Source organism: Anomaloglossus baeobatrachus, chromosome 1, assembly GCF_048569485.1.
Source record: "Anomaloglossus baeobatrachus isolate aAnoBae1 chromosome 1, aAnoBae1.hap1, whole genome shotgun sequence".
NCBI classification, from domain to species: domain Eukaryota; kingdom Metazoa; phylum Chordata; class Amphibia; order Anura; family Aromobatidae; genus Anomaloglossus; species Anomaloglossus baeobatrachus.
Genome location: NC_134353.1, coordinates 763878383 through 763896908, shown reverse-complemented (window position 1 = coordinate 763896908; position 18526 = coordinate 763878383).

The following is an 18526-nucleotide window of genomic DNA, read 5'->3' as shown; positions in this document are numbered from 1 at the left end:
ACAGCAAAGTTCAATCTGTTATATAATTAACAGGAATAGTATCACATCAGCATGTTACCAGGCAGGCCACATAACATCATAAAGACTGATGTGTTTAGAGCAATACTTCTCAAGCAGGTATATTAAGGGTTAACAGAGCAAGATTTAATCTTGTTGCAGGAGTTAGATTACATCAGCGTGTTACTAGACAAGCCATCCATTAAGCCATATACACTGATGTGATCACAGCAATACTTATCAAGCAGGTACAAGGATTAAATCAACATTTTGTCAAACAGGTCATATAGAGCAGTGATGAACCAAAGCATAAATATAGATCTTACATAAGAACCCCAGGATCCCCCTTATACGATCGTTTCGTCTCTTCCTCAGAAGGGTGTTATGTAGATCACCAGATCCTGTAAGACACAAACCCCGATGCGCGTTTTGTCATGTGAGCGCTGATAAAGGTTGATTCCTGGTTTATTATGGGAGCCCTGGGTGAGGCTGTCATCTATTTATGACAGTCACTGATAGAGAAGTTTTGCCTCTTTCTTATGCTATGTGCTCCTGTGTTTCCTTAATTTGTGCAAATAAATTGTTCAAAACTTTGGTCGGCAGTGTTACAAAATAGAGCACACTACATTTCAGCACAGTCATGTCCGTTACATTGAAGACAAGGTGCTGAAAGTGTTTCAGCAGACTTAGGTTAATAAATCCTGCTGATATGTGCAACCTGTGCAGTCACAAAGGCCTCACAGGTTTTTACTTTAGACTGTTTGCATGCTCACTTTATGGCTTACAATTACTGGTGGAAAACAGAAGACACCTACACACCTCAATCCCATGGCATATGAAAGTCTTCATGAAACAGGGTCTTTAGTTACAATTGTGCTTAAATAAAGTTCTAATAACATATGAGTTAAATTGTTCCTAGTCTTCCAAATCACATAACTTTATTTTTAAGGAAAATCTGTTGAGATTTGAAAAAACAGTCAAGTCTTAATGACAATTATCTTGGCTAGACACTACCAATTTATTTCTGGCAGGAAGAGCCCAGCCAACATATTTGATAGGCTGTCTAAATGGCGGGTAATCACAAGAGCAAACAAGTTCAGGAGCTAATTCTTGTTCCCAAATGCTTTATACTATTCTTCTCTTCTGTCACCTTTATCTACTATTGTATATACCATTCAATGCAGCCCTGGCACGCTATTTGAACTGATTTCTATGTTCTAAGCTGGCAGTGTTTCTGACAATTCTCACCCCAAATTATCTACCTGTTACCTCTTTTGACTATTGCTTCTTGTTGACCCTCTGCACTCTTGCCCACCTTTCTCGGACTATTCTTTGAATCTCATATTGTCCTTGTCTTTTTTACTGATACTGACTAGACTTAGATGTTATCTTTCAGCTTACTTCACTAGTCAGCACTATTCTGTGGACACAAGTCTGAGGCCCTTGCAGCTTAAAGGCCCAGTTACTTTAGGTGACTTAAAGGGGGTTATCCGGGAGCATCTCAAGTAGATTAGCTGTAGCCAGCTTTGACTGTGAAAACATGGTTTGAGTTGAAGGATGTTTTACGAAACCAATTAATTTTATGTTGACTTACAATTGAAATAAAACTAATATTGCAACAAAGTACGGAGCAATAGAGATGCAAAGATAATAGATTTATTGTTCTATTTGTTCCATTCAGTATTGAATAAGCCATGAAATGTTCATGAACAAAGAGATTTTACTGTATGTATATATATATATATATATATATATATATATATATATATTCAGTATGTCCTGAGCTAAACCTTCAAACAACAGCTTCTACTATACAATATCTTGGGTGGAATAGTGTTTGTCAAGGGTATGTATTGTCAAAGTAAAAGATGAGTGGGATGTCCTGGAGAACAGTCACTGCAAACACTATTAAACAAGAAAGAAGAGATAAAAGAGACTGCTAGATTGTATAGTAATAATAGTGTTCAATTTCTTATTGTACACTCCACACATGATAAGCTGTTGGAAAAGCTTTAGGTCATGTTGGATTGTCAGAGCAATGTGTGGATTCTAAGGAGCTCAGTGCAGAAATCTCGCATTATACTGTGTGTATTTCCATACCAGTGAGATCAAAGATCTGTTGCTGTGAAAAGGAATGTTACAGGTTTGCATAAAAAAACATTTCAAAGAAACAGAGATTAAAAGAAATTTGCAGAAATCGTTAAGTTTGGATCCTGTTGTGCAATGTTCTGATTTTTTTTTTTCAAAAGTTTTCTTTACTTTTCAGAAAAGAAAAGGGGAACTGAAAAGTGGGTCCAGAAACAGCATGAAACATCTTAATAGGAAAAGTGAACAATGAAAACTTAATTCAAAGGATAAACCTGAGCACTCCATGGCAATTCCTTCTTCGTACATATGTTTACTGCACAAATTAATAGAAAATAGAATTTCTATAAAATTGTGAACAATGACCTTGGTCAAACAATACAGTTTTGTCTAAAAGATATGTCTTTGTTGGTATGTTTTAATTTGGTATCTCTTTATATTAGCGACAGAAATGCTATCTTTGTTGAGGGGGCCACTTGCTATATGTCATCTTATAGTTCTCAGAACGTGTTAACAAAATGAAATGTGGTTTTCTAAATCAAGAAAATCAAGTACTTTACTTGATGGATGCATAGATTTGTACTTTAGTGATTGAATTATATGCTTGCTTTGGTGTTAAATCTAGGTGAGCGGACACGTGGAAGTTCTGGTTCACCGGGTTCCTGCCGGACTTTAGATAAAATTCAGTTCGGGACCCGGTATTGACGTAAATTGATCCCGCAGCCTGAACCCCATTGGGTCTATGATTGGCCAGTTCGGCTCTCCGCTCACATACAGCCAACCATAAACGGAGCACTTCCGGGAGAGGGGGGGACACTTTGTGTTTTTTTTATTCCTAGTGAGAGCCATTCAAACACTGAAAACATCTTGCACTGGGCTGCACATCGATGGTACCCGAGCACCCCGGTGCTTGATCGAGTGGTTTCCATATGAAGAACACTTAAACTCTGAACTCAAACACTGAGGTTTTTAAAAAGTCTGCGTTCGGTATGAACACCAAACTTTATAGTTCATGTTAACAATTCTGTAGTGTTAAATTAACCTTCCACCCCTGTAGTAAATTTGTCAATACATTTGTAATAGCTAATGGCCTCTGCTCTGCTGCTGTTCCCCCAACAGCTATGATTGGGGTCCCAATTCCATTCATATCCAAAGTGACTGATGCACAGGCGTGTGAAGCTCTATGGTACATTTGAACCTCACCTCTCTTACTTTTGGATTTTATGTGGGATATATGAACAGCAATGACAATGGTGGTGTGTCCATCCAGGGGCAGAGAAAAGCAGGGGTCAGAGCTAGCGCAGCATCCCCCATGGCTGTGCATCATTCATTTTGGACATGACGAGAGCAGGACTCCAATTACATATGGGGAAAGAGCAGCAGCAGGGTGGAGGCCAGTGGTATAGCAACCATATATATTAGGAATGTTTACTCATATTTACTACTGGGGGGACAGTAGTTTTAATGCAGCCAGGTGGTATCAAACTTTGCTGTTGCTGAAATAAAAAGTGATTTAAAAGCCATACCTACCTCAAAATAATGCAAAAGAAAACTAAAACATCATGCAAAGCTTTGTACTAGTTTTTTAAATGGAGAAATGTAAAAGTTATTGCTCTCAGAACATAATGACAAAAAATAATGCAGATTTCTTTTAAAAAAGTGATTTTGACAGTAGTTATATATAAATAAGTAATTTAAATTGAGTCTCACTGTAATCGTATCAACTTTCAGAAGAAAATCATCAATAATTATATGTATGCTGCAGTTACGTAATTAAAAAAAACAATTACAGATTTATTTATTTTTTGTTCAGCTATAATAGCAACAGTTTTGTTTTTTCTCCCATTTTTCATGAGCTGAACTAAGACTTTTTCTATGTACTAGGCCTTTTTCTCTCAAATATTGTTCACAGATTTGCTTAAATCTGTGTTAGTGTGCACTGCTCCTTTGCTGAGAAAATCCATCCAACTCACAGGTGTGACATATCAAGATGCTGATTAGACAGCAGGATTATTGCACAGGTGTGCCTTAGGCTGGCCACAGGAAAAGACCACTTTAAAATGTGCAGTTTTATAGTATTGGGAGATATCCGGGGAGGTCAGAAAACCAGGCAGTATCTGGTGTGACTACCATTTGCCTCACGCAGTGTAACTCTCATTCGCATAGAGTTGATCAGGTTGTTGATTGTGGCCTGTGGAATGCTGGTCCACTCCTCTTCAATGGTTGTGCAAAGTGGCTGGATATTGTCTTGAACACACTGTCATATACACCGATCCAGATCATCCCAAACATATTTAATAAGTGACCTGTCCAGTGTATATCCTGGCCTTGCAAAAACTGGGATGTTGTCAGGTTCCAGGAATTGTGTACAGATCCTTTCAACATGGGGCCATTAATCATGCTGCAACATGAGGTGATGGTCGTGGATGAATGGCCCAACAATGGGCCTCAGGGTCTTGTCACAAATTTCTGTGCATTAAAAATGGCATCAATACCATACACCTGTGTTCGTTGTCCATAATATATGCCTGCCAATATCATAACCCCACCGCTGCCATGGGCCACTCGATTGACAACGTTGACATGAGCAAACCACTCACCCACACAATGCCATAAATGCAGTCTGCCATCTGCCCTGTGTAGTGAAAACCAAGATTCATCCTTGACGATGAACAAGTGGTCAGGTGGAGACCACAATGAAAACAATGAGCATGTAGATGACCTTCCCTGAGATGGTTTCTGACAATATGGGCAGAAATTCTTTGGTTACGCAAACCGATTATTGCAGCAGCTATCAGGGTGGCTGTTCTCAGACAATCCTGGAGATGAAGATACTGGCTGTTGAGGTCCTGGGCTGGTTTGGTTACACGTGGTCTTCGGTTGTGAGGCTGATTGTATGTACTACCACATTCTCTGTAACACCCTTGGAGATTGTTTATGTTAGAGAAATAAGCATTCAATTTATGGCCAACAGCTCTGGTGGACATTCCTGCACTCAGCATGCCAATTAAATGCTCCCTTTTCGACATCTGTGGCATTGGGATGTGTGATAAAACTGCACATTTTAGAGGGGCCTTTTATCGTAGCCAGCCTAAGGCACACATGTGCAATAATCCTGCTCTCTAATAAGCATCATGATAAGTCACACCTGTGACATGGATGGATTAACTCAGCAAAGGAGAAGCGCTCACGAACACATATTTAGACAAATTTGTGAACAATGTTTGAGTGAAAAAAAACCTTTTGTGTACAAGGAAAACTTCTTAGATCTTTGAGTTCAACTCATGAAAAATGGAAGCAAAAACAAAAGTGATGCATTTATATTTATTTTTTTTAGTGTAAAAGTGATCAAAAAGTCACTTGTTTCTAAAAATGACAATATTAAAATCTACAGTGTGTCCTGGAAAAATCACGCTTTTATGAAGCTCTGTATACAGAATATTACAGGAAAAAGTTATGGGTTTCAGACTAACAAACAATATTTTATTCAGTATCTTTGTAAGACTCACACGTCCTGTAATCATCCGTTAGAATGAATCCTTCAGAGATCCATTGACAAAATGATGCCTACCGGATCTGTTTTTTTTTAACATGGGAGTCTATTTAGAACAGATCGCTAGTCATCTTCCATTTGAAGGAAAAAAAATTGTAGGAAGAAAATGGATCTGTTACAAATGCAAGAATAATGGATGGCTAAATAGCAATGGATCTGTTCCCTGTAGACTCCCATGTTAAAGAAACGGATGCAGCAGAAGTCAGTTATTTAACAACGGACAAAAAAGTTATGATTGCACAACTTTTTTTCCGATGGATCTCTACAGGATCGGTTCAAGTGAATGATTACTGGAGATGTGAACTTCAGAATAAAAATAATGTCAAGTTTACTTAATGGTAATTTATTTTAAATTATATTAAAAAACATCAAACAGTTTTAACACGATATACTAATATTAGTAATTCACTGAATTCAATTCCCAAAAAAACACAGAAAAAAAAGACCTACTTAACTTAATGGTCACAATGATAATATACTGCAGTATGCTGTCAGGCCCCTATCATAAAAGATAGATGCATCCTAACTGCAAAACTCCAGCAAGACAATGATCTTAAGAACACATCCAATTTAGTAAAAAATTGGATAGCAAAGAAAAATGTTCACCTGTTGCAATGGCCAGGCCAATTACCCGATTTACACCGTATATCGCACCTTTGGAATGAGTTAGGGAGACACGTTGGTACCCGTTCCCATGGCAATAAAAGAGAATTGTTTGCAGGTTTGCAAATGGAATGGAGCAAGAACCCTCATGATGTCTTGAATACCCAAGTGGCTTCAATGCCCTATCGGTGTGGTTCAGTAATTAAAGCAAGAGGTTATGCAACAAAATACCAAGTTATTGCATTATAATCAATTAATTACTCTCTACATTGTGATCAATAAACAGTATATGCAAAACTTTTGGCAGTCAGTTTTCTTTAATCAAATGACAATACCTATATTTAAAAGCATATTGGTTAAAATTAAGGTCTTCCATGATGACAACTTCATGCACTTTCAATTCATCTCCAGGAAAATGGTATCACAACAACCAGGTAGAATTAATTACGCTTAAAAAAATGTAAAGATTTTGGTCGCTACTGTAGATGGGGAGAAAAAAAACAAAGAGAAAATCATACAATTTTTCTTTTAGTTTTATTCTAGTCTTGAGGCTGCCATTCACATGCTTGTAATGTTGCATGTTTACTGAATATTTTCTACAGCTCCGTTTTTTTGGTGTTTTTGTCTGCTTTCTTGCTTTAGTGCAAGATGGGGGTGCAGCAATCCTTATACTGAGACTGGACAATCAATTTGCTTCCCACTTTGCTGTGTATTTAATCTGGGACCCAGCTGGCCACTTGCTACCATTCACATTGGAGTTTTGATAGACACAAGTCAGGTATGTATAATGGTTTTAACTTTAGTTGGTTAGGGACCATCCCAGATGGGTACCCCTTGACGAGGTGGTACAGCTTCTTACCTTTTTACAAAAATGTATATACTAAGTATCCTGTTATTAAGCACTTGAGATTTATTTATTTATAGTCAGGGTATTGTTCATACAATTTTTCTCTTTGTTTTTTTTTCTTGTCTTGAGGCTGCCATTCACATGCTTGTAATGTTGCATGTTTACTGAATATTTGCTACAGCTCAGTTTTTTTGGTGTTTTTTGTATATGGGCAGAAATGGGGGCCATCATATTATATAGTGAGAAGTGGGGGCCATCATATTATACTAGGGAGAAATGGGGGCCATCACTATGAATAGGGAGAAGTTGGGGGCCTCACATTATATATAGGGAGACGTGGGGGCCATCATATTAAATATAGGGAAAAATGGGGGCCATCACTATATATAGAGAGAAGTGGGGCCCATTATACTATATACGGAGAAGTGGGTGCCCTTATATATACGGAAAAGTTGGGGCAATCATACTATATAAGAAGTGGTTGCCATCATACTATATATAGGGAGAAATGGAGGCCATCATATTATATAAAAGGAGACGTGAGGGCCATCATACTATATAGGGAGAGTGGGGGCCATCATCTAATATATAAAGCTGAGTGTATGTATGTATATATGTGTGTGTGTATGTCCGTTAAAGGAATCTGCACCGTCACATTTACAATCACGACATTTTGCACAGACACCCCATGTGACTCAGGGAACGTCACTGACTATGTTTGGATGGGAAAATTTAACCCCGCACTTTATAGTTACTCTCCAAAAAACCTGCCTCCATTAAAGTCAATGGAGCTGCGAGCTAGAGGTTATTACTAGGAGCTGTAATTGGTTGCTATAGGAACAAAATACATTTTTAGTATCAGAAGCTTATGTGTGAGGTAATAAGATACTGGTGGAGAGAAGGATAGAGAGAGACAGAGACAAACAGACATAGGTACAGACAGAGTAAGAGGCAGACAGGGAAAGAGACAGAGACAGACACAGACAGACTGGGAAAGAGACAAGCAGAGAGACAGACAGACAAGAAAAGAGACAGACAAGGAAAGAGACAGGGAAAGAGACTGAGACAAGTAAAGAGACGGGGAAAGAGACAGAGAAAGACGGGGAAAGAGACAGACGGAAGAGACAGATGGGGAAAGAGACAGACGGGGAAAGAGACAGACCTGGGATGAAACTGACAGACAGAATGAAAGAGACAGACAGGCAGAGACAGACACAGAGATAGAGACAGACAGAGATAGAGACAGAGAGACTGATAAAGAGACAGACAGACAGACAGACAGAGACAGACACACAAAGACAGACACATAAACAAACAGACAGAGACAAACAGACAGAAAAAGACAGAAAGAAACTGGGAGAGAGACAATTACTATCCCGGGCAACGCCCGCGTACTACAGTTGGTATTATATATTGGGAGAAGTGCGATGTATGCAAGCCAGCAACTTGACCAAGCTTCATTTCTGGCTGTGTATTTGGTTGATGTACACCTCTCTTCCTGCTGTCTCATACTATCCTATGTCCCCTAAGAGCTGTGAAGAAGTGAAGAATAAGTATGTGAACTCTCATAGTTCTTTCTACACTTTGCCCCCGCTCCTTTTTGACACCTCATGGCTCCCTCACTGCATCCAGCTACTTTCTGCACACACTCCTTCACAGATTGACTGCAAAATGTAAAGTAGCATGGAGAGAGAGCACAAAGGTAGCAGTATGAAGGTCAAATAAAAGTGCATCCTATATAAGAGCGCTGATTAGCTGTGTAGCTCGCATGACGTACAATGTCAAGTGAGCCCTGGCAACGCAAACCACTTCACCGCTGAAATGACTCTGGTAAGGGAGGTGAGTATAGGCTTTTTTATTTTACAATGGAGAACCTATAGAATGTAAGCCACAAGGGCAGGGCCCTCTTCCCTGGGTACCAATCTGTGTACTGTAACTTGTATATGTATTTTGTATGTAATCCCTTCTCATGTCCAGCACCATGGAATCATTGGTGCTTGTGATGGTGGGATATGGTGTACTGTGTATCCTATTGTGTACCAGAATGCTGATGGACTGTCCCGGCAAGAAGAACCATAGACTATCCACAGCTGAGCAACATGGACTCAAGTAAAATGGCCAGAGGTCTGTGCAAACCTCATGGCATACTCACTTATTTAGAAGGAGGGAGAGGTTGTGATGGTGGGATATGGTGTACTGTGTATCCTGTTGTGTAGGTTCATATTTATTGCTTGGTTCACTCTACATTATTTGTATTGCTTGTGTGTACATTGTATTGTTTGTAGGTAATCACCCCCTGCAGTGTTCCTGTCTATAGCTGTGGGGGGAGGTGGGCCTGGAATCCACCTAAGTTCTTTGCTTACCTGGGGAATGAGGCAGTCTGTTTGAGAACTTGAAGAGAGAAGGAAGAAGATTGAACCTCTGAGGGAAGCTGTGGCTTCTCAGAGAGACCTGGACATGTATTTATCGCTTTCTGGACTATATTCGTGTTTCTTTACTAATTATACCCTCGGTTTTGTGGATTATGTTATGGACCATTTGATTTGCTTGGAATAAATGCTTATTGGATTGCTCACTCATCTATCGCTTTGTTGATTGTGTTGATATGGGAGAAGGACCCCGTCACAGTGCTCTATAAATAAATATTAATATTAATAAAAACATGTGGAATCAGAAGGGGTTGTACTAGTAGTGGACAACCCCTTTAAGTAAAAGGGATGAGTTTTCATAGTTTTTGATAGAATCAGGAATTAATCTATTTTTATCTCCCTGGAGTACGCCTTTAATGAGTTCACCTTTACTTTATCATAATTGCTGATACTAAAGCATTATGGTAAATAAGCTAGGCTTAATGATTTACTGAACTTTCATTTACGTAAGATACATAAGAGTTTTTGATATTTTGTGCTGTTCAAACGATGTTTTTCAATTAGTAAATATATTCCCATGACTGTCTCCACAAGTGTAAAGTGCAGCACTTATACAGAACAGCATGAGTCTACTGCCAGGCCCATCATAAGAAACATGATGAAAGTCACCTGAGCGTTTGAAGGAGTTAGTTACTCCATTTTTGCATCAGCAGCACATTATTATTGCTTCCTCTGTAATGTTTAATGACCTTAAAGGGAAGGTGTTACGTTTTTAATTTTTGTATTAATAATAGTGATTATGGAATCAATTATTTTTAATCCAAAATTAAATTCATTGTTTATTTAGTTTTTATTTAATTCTATTTTTTACTGAAACACTGGGGGCTGCCATATTAGAGTAACAATGGTTACTCACCTCAAATATAGCAACTCTCTGTGCATTGGTTCTGATAGTCGCCATCCAACCCCCTATACTTAACACTTGGCTGTCCAGATCACAGCAGAGGGAGGAGATTGCCACCATCTGTGTGGAGCCCACAGCGTATTCTGTGTGCTGCACTTTCTCCCTGTCACCCGCTTGAGATGAGCTAACTACTGGTTCTGGGCAGCAATGATTGCACCCTAACTGATCCTGATGTGCTGCCCCCCCACCGCCGCTCCCTCTGCTCGTGTGTACTTACCTCGGGCCTCCGCTGCTAGCAGCGCCTCACTTTTCTGTGCTGTGATTGCTGACTGGAGGAAGAGACACCAGGCTGACAGGAGACAGGAGAGGAGCGGTGATCACGGCATGACATCTGTAGTGTAGTGCCCCTCAGGCTGGAGATCACCCCTCCTTGGTGCATGTCACCTCGGATCTCTGATCCCGGCCAGCAGCTTCTCTTGTCAGCCAGGTGTCCCTCCTCTCAGCGCTCAGTTTATGAGGGTACAGTATATGGGGGTACAGGAATATGGGGGCAGAGTATATGTGCTGCTCCTACAGCGGTCGAACCGCTCAGATCTGGAGTCTGCTGTGGCTCAAGAGTCTCCAGACCCGGGGGCTTGCGGCCACTCAAATGTGAAGGGGAGTATTTACAGAGGATAAGAGTTTGTGACGCCACCCGTGGTTAACGGTGAGGGGAGTACCGCCGCTGCTGATGGGAGTACCCGGGGGAGATGGAGTGGGGGCCAGCCTGATGACGTTTCCCTCCACAGGTAGGGGAAACCCTGGGACTCTGGATGGTGGTGTTGGGGAGTGCGGTGCGAATTGGAACCAGGGGAGGACCATGTACTCACTCAGGCAGTGTTGGTGATGATGCAGCTGCAAAGCAGACTCTGACAACAAGATGAACCAAGTCTCTGGGTGCCCCTGCCCTCTTGGGGAAGCCTGTCCGGGTATCCGTCCCCTATAGTACTGCCGAGTGGTCCGGAGCCTGCCTCCGTGCACAAATTTGAAGTGTTCTGGTGGCCCGTTGGCATAAAGCTATCCGGGCCCCGCTCCCTACTGTTTGTAGTGGAGCTGTGCTCTCAAGGGCTCACGCTTAGGATTTTTGTGGGCTGCTTTAGTTTGAAATCCCTATCCCCCTCGTTGTGCTAGTGCCCCTGATCTTTGAGCTTCTTGGGGACAGTCCATAAAGTCACTATCCTCCGCAGGTTAATTGCCAGGTTGCCTACAGTTACTCCCTAGGGTCAAGTACCGCGCCGTGCTTTCGATCCCGGACTGGTTATTAGACTCAGATGCCTCCCGTCCTCTAAGACCGGGTCCAGGCACCCAGTCTCAATACCCTGCGACCGGGTCTCCGACTCCTCTGGCCCAGACCACCGTCTGCGACCCAACCTTTAACTCCCAGGGAGCCACACACTCCCCTAGCTCCTCACTCATCGAGGGCTACCACTACACTGTTCTACTTCCCTCCCACCAGTCTGCCTGACCCCTAAGTGGGCGGCTTTATTCCAGCTCAGCAGCCCACTGGTGTGTCTGGCAGGGTGTGGTGTGAGGTGTGGTTGGGATTTAAATGCTGATGGAGGCAGTACCATAGGTTGAGAACCCAGTATCATGGGGGGGTTGAGTCCTGCACTAAGGAATAAAGAGCGTGCAATACCCTGTGATGACCTGACTAGTCCAGGGGCGTCACATATACAGTGGGGCACAGAAATATGGGGGCATAGAAATATCAGGGTACAGTATATGAGGGCACAAGAATATGGTGGCAGAGTAAATGGGGCATAGTATACAATGGGGAACAATATACAGTGGAGCACTATGCCAGCGGTCCTCAGTGATACATTAGACATATTAGGGTCACTTTGTGGTCACCAACAAAATACTCTGCACTTTGATCCTAAATTTCATCTTCCCTTATCCTTTTGGAAACACCCAGATTGGGAGGGGGAGCGGTCACATTACACACAGGAGAGCAGATTTTGCCCACTTTTACTGCAGTCGTAATGTGAACTAGATGTACAGTAGAATTTCAGCAGCTGCTCCCCCTAGTGTTTAAGAGTGGAAAATATCAAACTTTTTAAATATATTTTTTATATTTTGCTCAATTAAAAACAAATATTTAATCAAAACACTAATACTTTACATTGTTTCAGCTATTATTTTTTTTTAAGACACCTTCCCTTTAAAACAGTTAATACGATTCCACTACTATACTTAAAAAAAAAAAATCTGTCATCACCATATTTCACAATGCAAAGCGCATACATTCCTACATAAATTTCTTAGACTTGAGAAGATTGCTGTAATTACTTTGAAAATCCATGGCAGAATAGCTGTTTAAAAGGAACCTGACAGGTAATAAATGCTGCCTGATCTGTGGGCAGCATGGATCAGACACTGACTGCATGATTTCAGCCAGGGATGTTTGACTATGAAATACTGTGGCGGTCAGGAAAAATAAACTTTAAAATGTATTGGACTTCAACAACAAAAAAAAATTGTCATAAGAACAAAACAGGCAGGTAGTTGCTACCTGCCTGCCTGTTCTGCCCGACGCACTTCTTTGCAGGCACAAAGCAGTCACAGACCCCTCCTGTCAGCAATACAATGGCTTTATCAACCAAGTGGATGCTTCTTTTCCCCTCTGCTCTGTAGACGGGGCATGACAGACGACGTCATGCTCATTGACAGCCGTCTCCCGACTCTCAATCAGCATGACATCAGCTGTTCCACCCTGTCTACAGATCAGAGCGGATGAGAAACCTCCATTTTGTGGTTGCAACATCAGCGGAAGCAGCTGAGCTACTGGCGGGAGTGGTCTTGACTGATCTGTGCCAGCGAAGAAGAGTGTGGCAGGCACAAAAAGGCAGGTGGGTAGCAACTATCTGCCTATTAGTGATTAGGCACATTTCAAAAAATGTCCTGGATGTACCTTTTAAAAGCAACTGGGGACCAAGACACAAGGGAGACCAGTTAAAAGGGCTTCTTCACACCTGCTCCCCTAGAGTGAGAGGTCTCCCTCTATACATGAACCCAGGAAGAAAACCGGCACCCAAGATGAGCACGGCAGGAAGAAGCCTCTGGTGACCCACGTGTTCAAATAGTTTCTTTGCTTCTCGGTCCCAATCAACCTTTAAAGTATGTTTTCACTGAAATGCCTCAGCTTTACAGATTGAAAAGTACCTGGTGGACATCATGCAGCCAGTGTCTGATACATGCTCCCTATAGATCGGGCAGTAGGTATCAGCTGTCAAGTTCACATTAATTCCTTAAAATGATTAACCCTGATTGACAGTTTCTTAGTGTCCCTCTTGCTGCTGAGATTTCACACTGCTCAGTCCTAGGTGTAGCTGTCAGTCAGGCTGGGTGGGCAGAGATTGAAATCACTTGGACTCATGAGATATTTCATTCTATAGCTGTACCCAGAAAATGTTCAATCTAATATCCGGATTATGGAGCCATTCTGACACTGATTTTCAAAATAAACAAACCAGTCCAATTAGGCTTTAGAATTCCATTTAGTACTATTGAATAAACAATTTGTATTGTGAAATTTAAGCATTTCAAATAATTACCCATATTAATGAATTACTAAGTATTACATGACATGATCAAGTATTCCCCATTAAATTTCATGTGCTTAACCCAGCAGGAAGTTGTCATGGGTGTGTCACGTGTGACAGACAGTCATGTAGTTTCTGGCCATAGAAAGTCACAGCATCTAGCAACACAAAATGCTCCCTGACATTCCATAGTTCCTGCTGTCAGTATTCATTGGTATAGGTAGCTTTCCTGCTGGATTCATCTCTTTTGGACCCAGCAGGAGCTCAACTTCCACCCAGCTGTTGATTATTTTTCCCTTGGTGTTTACATACTCCTTCCTTCCTTTGGTCTTTGCTTGTGATATTTTCAGTTTCTTTAAGCCGAGGTTGCAAGCAGGTGTTTTGTACTCCACTGTGGTATTGTTGCTGAAAGCTCTGCTGAACTTCTATCTGAGTCATCTGATAAGTAGTTCATGCTTTTCCCCCTTTGTGTCTTCTATAGTTGTTTAGTGGAGTTGATGAACAGCTCATCCCATCCGTTCCCTATTTAGGGTCCAGCACTAGGAATATCTAGCGTCAGGTATCTGGCTCGGCGTATAGGTGCAAAACCTATCTAGTGTGGTGAGGGACCCCGGGGACCAACAGTAGGTTCGGTCAGGGCTCACCATCTTACCTCTCCCTAGACACAGGCTTCCTTTTCTCCGTGCGCTTGGTACTTCACCATGTCTAGCGTGATAGAAGTACAGTGCAACCTCAACATCATTAAAGTATATTAATCCCCAGGCCAAGATGGCATACACCCCCTAGTACTGCAGGAATTTAGTACAGTGATAGACAGACCATTATTTTTAATATTCACAGATTCCATAATAACAGGGACTGTACCACAGGACTGGTGCATAGCAAATGTAGTGCCAATATTCAAAAAAGGGACAAAATCTGAGCCTGCAAATTTAAGCTGGTAAGTTTAACGTTTACTGTGGAATAGGGGAAAATACATGTACCTGGGTTATGAACTGGCTTAGTGATAAGAAACAAAAGGTGGTTATTATTTGAACACACTCAGACTGGGCCACATAGGTCAGTATTGGGCCCTCTTCTTTTAACATATTTATTAATGACCTTGTAGGGGCATAGAGTAGAATTTCAATTTTTGCAGATGATTCTAAACTCTGCAAGGTGATCAATTCAGAGGGGGATAATTTAACATTACAGAAGGATTTATGTAAGTTGGAGTCTTGGGCTGAGAAATGGCAATTGAAATTTAATGTCGATAAATGTAGCGTCATGCACTTGAGCAGAGGAAATAAAATTTATATTTATATATTATATTTATAATCATAAAACATTGGGTAAAACTGTCACAGAAAAAGACTTGGGTATATGGTGGATAGCAAACTCAAGTTTACTGACCAGTATCAAGCAGCTGCTGATAAGGCTAATAAAATAATGGGATGCGTTAAATGAGGCATAGATACTCATGGGAAGAACATAGTTTTACCTCTAAACAAGTTACTAGTGTGACCACACTTACAGTAGAATACAGTGTACAATTTTGGTCTCATGACAGCAATTAATAATATATACAGAAATTGACATTTCAGCCAATCAGGCCTTCATCAAAGTTGAAAAGAAAGTAAAAAAAGAAAGAATAAATATTCAAACAAAAATTAGCTTCAATATCTGATGACAGATGTGTATATAAATATACTGACAAAAGTAAAAAAAGTAGTATTTTCTTTAACAACCAGAAAGCTGTAGTTTAGGAGAGAATGGGCCAGAAAAGACAGAGCTCCAACTGACAGAACTGAAAGACTGCAATCAAAAAGATTAACTGTTATGGAGGCAATGGAGGAGGAATGTGCAGAACATTGACTAATATTGATGGTGTCACTGTCAGAGGTAGCATCCTCCTGTAATTGTGATGAGTGACGTCCCATATAGTCTATAACATCCTCTACTTCATCTCCCATAATATGTTTTCTAGAAGCAAATGATGACAATTTTGACTTGCATTTGGTAATACTGCCCTATTGGTTGGTACTAGTGGTGATGCTTCTGCATGCTGCTCCCATATTCTTATTGATAGATGACATGGTATAGTTTTTTTGTGTTTTATGTTACCCCTTCCATTGCTACCTTTTCTTTTACCAAATATCTTTTGCTATACTAGCATTAACTTCTGTCTCTTTTAAACTGCAATCCCAAGGAAAGACCAAGAAATGCTGTATGGACAACATGCCCACAAAGACTGACAAGAGGCCACAGTATTGATGTGTAGTTTTTGGTTTTCAAATTTGACTAACAACAGATGTGTAACTCCCCTTTTCCTAAAAATGAACGACCATTTTATGCCCGAAAACAACAGCGGCAATAGACAGCAGTATTGGGGTGGTGTGTAGGTATGTCAAAATAGACTATTATAACAGTGTGGGAAAAAAAAATCATTTGTATCACGTACACTTTATGAGGCACCACTGAGTTTAATGTTTTTTTTTCTTTTAGTAATATTTTTTTTCTTTTAGTAATATTTTTTCTTTTAGTAATATTTGTTGCTTCTGCATGAATTCGAAAATATGTGTAATTGAAATGCAGCAGCTCTATAAATACTGTGATCAATGACTGACAGCTCTCCTATCTCCGTATCAAGTAAATCTGTATTATTTACTTTTCCAAACTCCCTATACACTCATCTTCTTTACTGCTGTGCAATAACACACACGATCTGTAGAATTCTTTTTTTTTTATGCCCTCTCCCTCTCTCTTCGGCTGTGGTGTGTTTGTTTCCTCTACATTCCCTGCTTCTGCTATAATACAGGTTATGATAACCCTCTTCTACAGTCAAATTGGTTCAGAGACGAAAACAGTTGAACTGAACTAATTTTGTGGGGCTGAAAATGAATATTATTATTAAATTTGCTGACTGGCTCTAATTTTTAAGATCCAGAGGAGGTTGTAATTACTTATGATACCTTTCATGCTGGATTGTAGAAAAATTTAATCTTTAGTATTTCATCATCATTATGGCATTGTTTGTAGCTAGTCTATTACATCATCTATTTAGTCTATTGAGCCTTCAGTAGTCTATCATCTTATTGTGACTAATCAAAAAACACCAACTCCGCCCCGATGACGTAATCCTAATTACAAATGCATCGTCTACTTTTATAAATGCTCTCTGTGTAAGAAGTCACTTTTGCGTCATAAATGCAAAACTTGACTACCATGATAAGGAAAGCCTGCAACCTGTATGTTGGCAGCAGAATAGGAGATCAGGAGAAGAGTTGGGCTCTGAACATATCCTGCAATATACAGTATGTGCAATTGTGCATCACATCTTAACCAGAGGTTGCTTGGGAAGAGTCAGTCTATGCTTTTTGCTGTCTCAATGATCTGGAGGATCACATTACCAATTGCTATTTCTGTATGGTGTCCTTATTAGGAAAAGAGTTTTAAGGAAGAAGAAGTGGACTTTACAGTATCCAAACATCCCATTTCCAATATGCCCAGTTCCATAGACAGAAAAATTGCTGGTCGCAAAAGCACCAGAAATATTTTAAGTGGAGTCAAGTGAGGAAGAAGAGGGCGCTTGGTGTCACGAAGAATCTCCCTCTCACAATCAAAACTTTCTGTCAACAACCTGAACTGAACCCCACCTTTAAAGCTGGGTTTACACACTGCAACATCGCAAAGGACATCGCTGTAACGTCACCGGTTTTGTGACGTAACAGCGACCTCCCTAAGTCTCTGCTAAGTCGCTGGTGAGCTGTCAAACAGGCAAACCTGGCGAACAACTCAACAGCGATCCGGACCTGCAGAGCGACCTAGCTGGTTGTTGGGGACATTGATAAGCAGCCTTTTGAAAGGGAAGTTGCTAACAAAGTCTCTGCAAAGTCTTTCACACACTGAAACTTTCCAGCGATGCTTGCTGCACAGCGGGAAACAAAGGACCTAGGAATGGTCCTGAACGATTTGTAATGATTACAACTTCACAGCAGGGGCCGGGTCGCTGATAGGTTTCACACACTGCAACATCGCAAACAACATCGCTATTGCGTCACAAAACCGGTGACGTTACAGCGATGTCGTTTGAGATGTTGCAGTGTGTAAACCCAGCTTAACACAAAGTGAACTGAATGATCTTGTTAGAAATTTGGATCTGCTGAAGAGTAAGGCTGAGCTCTTAGGTTCCAGGCTACAGCAATAGAATCTCTTAGCAGGCGATGTTCAGATTTCTTTCTTTCGCAACATTGGTAAATATCTTGACCAATACTTCTTCATTGAGGGCGATCTTTTTGCACGCAACAACATTAACAGTTTAATGGAAGCTCCAAAGATAAGTCACAATCCAGAAGAATGGAGGATCTTCATTGATTAGTCCAAAACAAACCTAAAAGCCGTCTTGCTGCATAATAGCTACCTTCAATTCCAGTTGGTTTTGCAGTCCACATAAAAAAAGCTATGACAAAATGAAACAACTGTTGAGGTGCCTGAACTATGATCAACATTTGTGGCCTCTCTGTGGTGATTTAAAGGTAGTTGCCCTCTTACTTGGTCTTCAGGGTGGATACACAAAGTATTGCTGCTTTCTGTGAGAGTTGTATAATT